The 6096-nt window shown below is 48.8% G+C and overlaps 1 protein-coding gene across 1 annotated transcript in view; it reads right to left on the bottom strand.

The window, feature by feature from the left end:
• CD79A (CD79a molecule) overlaps window positions 1-1480 on the bottom strand; it is a 140269-nt gene extending 138789 nt beyond the window's left edge. Inside the window, exon 1 of the mRNA XM_063942388.1 lies at window positions 1389-1480. The gene's annotated coding sequence lies outside the window, so the exon portion shown is untranslated. The remainder of the gene's footprint in view (window positions 1-1388) is intronic.
• Window positions 1481-6096: the final 4616 nt, after the last annotated feature.

The following is a 6096-nucleotide window of genomic DNA, read 5'->3' as shown; positions in this document are numbered from 1 at the left end:
CCTATTGACTGCCGATCTTTCATCCGCCACCCATTATGTATCATACATGGAATTATGCTGAACAACTTTTAGGACTTGGGGCCTAATTCAGACCTAATCACTGTTGTGTGAAATCACACATCGGCCGATTATCGAATGACTGTGTATGTACTGCAATGTGCAGTGCCAAACAACGACACGATGGTGCGAAAATTCTGATCGCACGGGCACTGGCAAGGTGATTGACAGGAAGCGGACATTTGTAGGTGGTAACTGGACGTTTTCTGGGAGTGTCAGGAAAAACGCAGGCGCTCCCAAGTGTTTTCAGGGAGGGTGTGTGATGTCAGCTCCGGCCCGATCAGCCCGTTTTTTTCCGCACTGTAGGAGTAAGCCCTGGGCTACGCACACACTGCACAGACTGGAAAAATCATTTGATGGTGAGTGAGTTGCGAACGGATTTGCAGCTGTCCACTGTCTGGTGGAATTTTCACACGGCGTACACATGCATTCACACACTTGCGCGGGGCGAGTTTTCACTCTCCCTGGGCAGCGACTATCTGATCGCAGACCTCTGCAAATTTGCGGCACAGCGATCAGGTCTGAATTAGAATGATAACTTGATGTGTAAAACAGATGTAAAAGAGACTGTCATTATTTTAAAGTGCCAATAATTTTAAAAAACAAAAGTAACCAATATTTTTTTTTTTTTGCCTTTTAAATTATTGCCCCTTTAAAACATTGGGCAGACTCGCCGGGAAGTGGCTGATGGCGGCATCACATTTGCCCCCTAATGCTGTGTGCTTGTACTGTGCCACGCCGGCTTACCCCCTTTCTGTCCTGCTCCCTTAAGTGCGGACATCACTGTGAGTGGATTCCTGTGTGCAGTGACTGAAGTTTTTCATTGTGGCGTAAGCTAAAAATAGTCATGTGAAATTGTTCTCAGCACATCCCCCTGCCCTCTAATCTCGAGTGGGGGAGATCCAGGCATATTTGCTGCATTTGTTCTACACAGGGAAGGGCAACTCTGCCCGCTGTGGTCAGTGCCTCCCGCTGTAAGACCTCTGCATCAATGCTACCTCATCCCCCACCCCCGATGCCCATTTCACTTTTCTGGGTAGACCCCACCCCTCACATCAGGACAACTTGTAGAAATATTTGTCGCACACTCTCCCCGTTCTGTCTGTCCCTGTGTGTCTTTCCCTCGCAGCATGGCTTGTTACAGTCTTCATTTCCTTTTTCTGTTTTCAGGCTGCGGGGGTCCCTGGAGAATCCAGAAATATCCCCTTTTATCAGCAGAGCCTGTGACTAAATCCAGCTCAGGGAAAATAGATGAGAAGGGGCTACAGTAATTTAGCTGGTACAGCTTGCTAAGGTTCAGCCATCACACAGAGCAAAATAAAGAACCTTACGTAATCCAGGTGGGGTAGGTGGCAGAGTCCCATCACGCGTTTCCTGGACTGGCACCTTGGCACTGTGCGGACAGGCAGGGTCAGCAAAACGCCTGCCAAGAAAGTGTGACTGTTGAAAAAATAATTAGTCTGGAATAAAACACTCCCTAGGTCTACTGCTGTTTTCTTTGTGATTTAGTGCCGTACTGGCGGGATCGCCGGGAACAGACGGATTGCCAGTCCTTAGACGTACATTTTGGACATGTATTGGGAGCCTGGCCATAGGCCAAGGGTGTGTCCACAGACACCGATGTACCAGTAATTGGTTTGGTGCTCAGCAGCATAAGGGTACTTTACCTAAAAGGGCGCGTTTGAACTTAAGAATGCACTTGACGTCTTGATACTTGGTTTAGTTATGCAGCAATTGGGCTTCACAGCTACTGTGGAATCGTGAAGCAAAAACATGACATTCTTTGGTGTGGGGGCTTTTCATTTAAGGACCCGGGGCAGATGTACTAAAGCCTTGGAGAGGGGTAAAGTTCCACTCCAGCCAATCAGCTCATGGTAGAGGATGTGTTTGAAAAGTGACAGTTAGGAGCTGATTGGTTGGTAGTTTGTCTCCACGTAATCACAGTCCAAGGCTTAGTACATCTGCCCCCTGGGGTGTTATAGTTTTATCAGAGTAGTTATTATTAGGCTCAGTGTAAGTAGGGAAGTAATGGATGACCTGTGCCTATAATGGTTGTTAGTGGCCCCAAAGTTCTGCACATTTTTTAATGGGCCCTTCATTGGCACCATATGTCACCGCAAGGGTACTTGGACTTTGTGACGAGGAGGACATAGATCACAGACCACAGAGGAGACCCAGGCATCTGACAAGCTGTAGAATAGGAGGAGAGTACAGGAACTAGAGATGAGCGCCTGAAATTTTTCGGGTTTTGTGTTTTGGTTTTGGGTTCGGTTCCGCGGCCGTGTTTTGGGTTCGAACGCGTTTTGGCAAAACCTCACCGAATTTTTTTTGTCGGATTCGGGTGTGTTTTGGATTCGGGTGTTTTTTTCAAAAAACACTAAAAAACAGCTTAAATCATAGAATTTGGGGGTCATTTTGATCCCAAAGTATTATTAACCTCAAAAACCATAATTTACACTCATTTTCAGTCTATTCTGAATACCTCACACCTCACAATATTATTTTTAGTCCTAAAATTTGCACCGAGGTCGCTGTGTGAGTAAGATAAGCGACCCTAGTGGCCGACACAAACACCGGGCCCATCTAGGAGTGGCACTGCAGTGTCACGCAGGATGTCCCTTCCAAAAAACCCTCCCCAAACAGCACATGACGCAAAGAAAAAAAGAGGCGCAATGAGGTAGCTGTGTGAGTAAGATTAGCGACCCTAGTGGCCGACACAAACACCGGGCCCATCTAGGAGTGGCACTGCAGTGTCACGCAGGATGGCCCTTCCAAAAAACCCTCCCCAAACAGCACATGACGCAAAGAAAAAAAGAGGCGCAATGAGGTAGCTGTGTGAGTAAGATTAGCGACCCTAGTGGCCGACACAAACACCGGGCCCATCTAGGAGTGGCACTGCAGTGTCACGCAGGATGTCCCTTCCAAAAAACCCTCCCCAAACAGCACATGACGCAAAGAAAAAAAGAGGCGCAATGAGGTAGCTGTGTGAGTAAGATTAGCGACCCTAGTGGCCGACACAAACACCGGGCCCATCTAGGAGTGGCACTGCAGTGTCACGCAGGATGTCCCTTCCAAAAAACCCTCCCCAAACAGCACATGACGCAAAGAAAAAAAGAGGCGCAATGAGGTAGCTGACTGTGTGAGTAAGATTAGCGACCCTAGTGGCCGACACAAACACCGGGCCCATCTAGGAGTGGCACTGCAGTGTCACGCAGGATGTCCCTTCCAAAAAACCCTCCCCAATCAGCACATGATGCAAAGAAAAAGAAAAGAAAAAAGAGGTGCAAGATGGAATTGTCCTTGGGCCCTCCCACCCACCCTTATGTTGTATAAACAAAACAGGACATGCACACTTTAACCAACCCATCATTTCAGTGACAGGGTCTGCCACACGACTGTGACTGATATGACGGGTTGGTTTGGACCCCCCCCAAAAAAGAAGCAACTAATATACTCTCCTTGCACAAACTGGCTCTACAGAGGCAAGATGTCCACCTCATCTTCACCCTCCGATATATCACCGTGTACATCCCCCTCCTCACAGATTATCAATTCGTCCCCACTGGAATCCACCATCTCAGCTCCCTGTGTACTTTGTGGAGGCAATTGCTGCTGGTCAATGTCTCCGCGGAGGAATTGATTATAATTCATTTTAATGAACATCATCTTCTCCACATTTTCTGGATGTAACCTCGTACGCCGATTGCTGACAAGGTGAGCGGCGGCACTAAACACTCTTTCGGAGTACACACTTGTGGGAGGGCAACTTAGGTAGAATAAAGCCAGTTTGTGCAAGGGCCTCCAAATTGCCTCTTTTTCCTGCCAGTATAAGTACGGACTGTGTGACGTGCCTACTTGGATGCGGTCACTCATATAATCCTCCACCATTCTATCAATGTTGAGAGAATCATATGCAGTGACAGTAGACGACATGTCCGTAATCGTTGTCAGGTCCTTCAGTCCGGACCAGATGTCAGCATCAGCAGTCGCTCCAGACTGCCCTGCATCACCGCCAGCGGGTGGGCTCGGAATTCTGAGCCTTTTCCTCGCACCCCCAGTTGCGGGAGAATGTGAAGGAGGAGATGTTGACAGGTCGCGTTCCGCTTGACTTGACAATTTTGTCACCAGCAGGTCTTTCAACCCCAGCAGACTTGTGTCTGCCGGAAAGAGAGATCCAAGGTAGGCTTTAAATCTAGGATCGAGCACGGTGGCCAAAATGTAGTGCTCTGATTTCAACAGATTGACCACCCGTGAATCCTTGTTAAGCGAATTAAGGGCTCCATCCACAAGTCCCACATGCCTAGCGGAATCGCTCCGTGTTAGCTCCTCCTTCAATGTCTCCAGCTTCTTCTGCAAAAGCCTGATGAGGGGAATGACCTGACTCAGGCTGGCAGTGTCTGAACTGACTTCACGTGTGGCAAGTTCAAAGGGCATCAGAACCTTGCACAACGTTGAAATCATTCTCCACTGCGCTTGAGACAGGTGCATTCCACCTACTATATCGTGCTCAATTGTATAGGCTTGAATGGCCTTTTGCTGCTCCTCCAACCTCTGAAGCATATAGAGGGTTGAATTCCACCTCGTTACCACTTCTTGCTTCAGATGATGGCAGGGCAGGTTCAGTAGTTTTTGGTGGTGCTCCAGTCTTCTGTACGTGGTGCCTGTACGCCGAAAGTGTCCCGCAATTCTTCTGGCCACCGACAGCATCTCTTGCACGCCCCTGTCGTTTTTAAAAAAATTCTGCACCACCAAATTCAAGGTATGTGCAAAACATGGGACGTGCTGGAATTTGCCCATATTTAATGCACACACAATATTGCTGGCGTTGTCCGATGCCACAAATCCACAGGAGAGTCCAATTGGGGTAAGCCATTCCGCGATGATCTTCCTCAGTTGCCGTAAGAGGTTTTCAGCTGTGTGCGTATTCTGGAAAGCGGTGATACAAAGCGTAGCCTGCCTAGGAAAGAGTTGGCGTTTGCGAGATGCTGCTACTGGTGCCGCCGCTGCTGTTCTTGCGGCGGGAGTCCATACATCTACCCAGTGGGCTGTCACAGTCATATAGTCCTGACCCTGCCCTGCTCCACTTGTCCACATGTCCGTGGTTAAGTGGACATTGGGTACAACTGCATTTTTTAGGACACTGGTGAGTCTTTTTCTGACGTCCGTGTACATTCTCGGTATCGCCTGCCTAGAGAAGTGGAACCTAGATGGTATTTGGTAACGGGGGCACACTGCCTCAATAAATTGTCTAGTTCCCTGTGAACTAACGGCGGATACCGGACGCACGTCTAACACCAACATAGTTGTCAAGGCCTCAGTTATCCGCTTTGCAGTAGGATGACTGCTGTGATATTTCATCTTCCTCGCAAAGGACTGTTGAACAGTCAATTGCTTACTGGAAGTAGTACAAGTGGGCTTACGACTTCCCCTCTGGGATGACCATCGACTCCCAGCGGCAACAACAGCAGCGCCAGCAGCAGTAGGCGTTACACGCAAGGATGCATCGGAGGAATCCCAGGCAGGAGAGGACTCGTCAGAATTGCCAGTGACATGGCCTGCAGGACTATTGGCATTCCTGGGGAAGGAGGAAATTGACACTGAGGGAGTTGGTGGGGTGGTTTGCGTGAGCTTGGTTACAAGAGGAAGGGATTTACTGGTCAGTGGACTGCTTCCGCTGTCACCCAAAGTTTTTGAACTTGTCACTGACTTATTATGAATGCGCTGCAGGTGACGTATAAGGGAGGATGTTCCGAGGTGGTTAACGTCCTTACCCCTACTTATTACAGCTTGACAAAGGGAACACACGGCTTGACACCTGTTGTCCGCATTTCTGGTGAAATACCTCCACACCGAAGAGCTGATTTTTTGGGTATTTTCACCTGGCATGTCAACGGCCATATTCCTCCCACGGACAACAGGTGTCTCCCCGGGTGCCTGACTTAAACAAACCACCTCACCATCAGAATCCTCCTGGTCAATTTCCTCCCCAGCGCCAGCAACACCCATATCCTCCTCATCCTGGTGTACTTCAACACTGAC

This window comes from Pseudophryne corroboree, chromosome 10 (genome assembly GCF_028390025.1).
Source record: "Pseudophryne corroboree isolate aPseCor3 chromosome 10, aPseCor3.hap2, whole genome shotgun sequence".
NCBI classification, from domain to species: Eukaryota; Metazoa; Chordata; class Amphibia; order Anura; family Myobatrachidae; genus Pseudophryne; species Pseudophryne corroboree.
The sequence above is the reverse complement of the archived record's forward strand: the minus strand, read 5'-3'. Positions and strand labels throughout refer to the sequence as shown.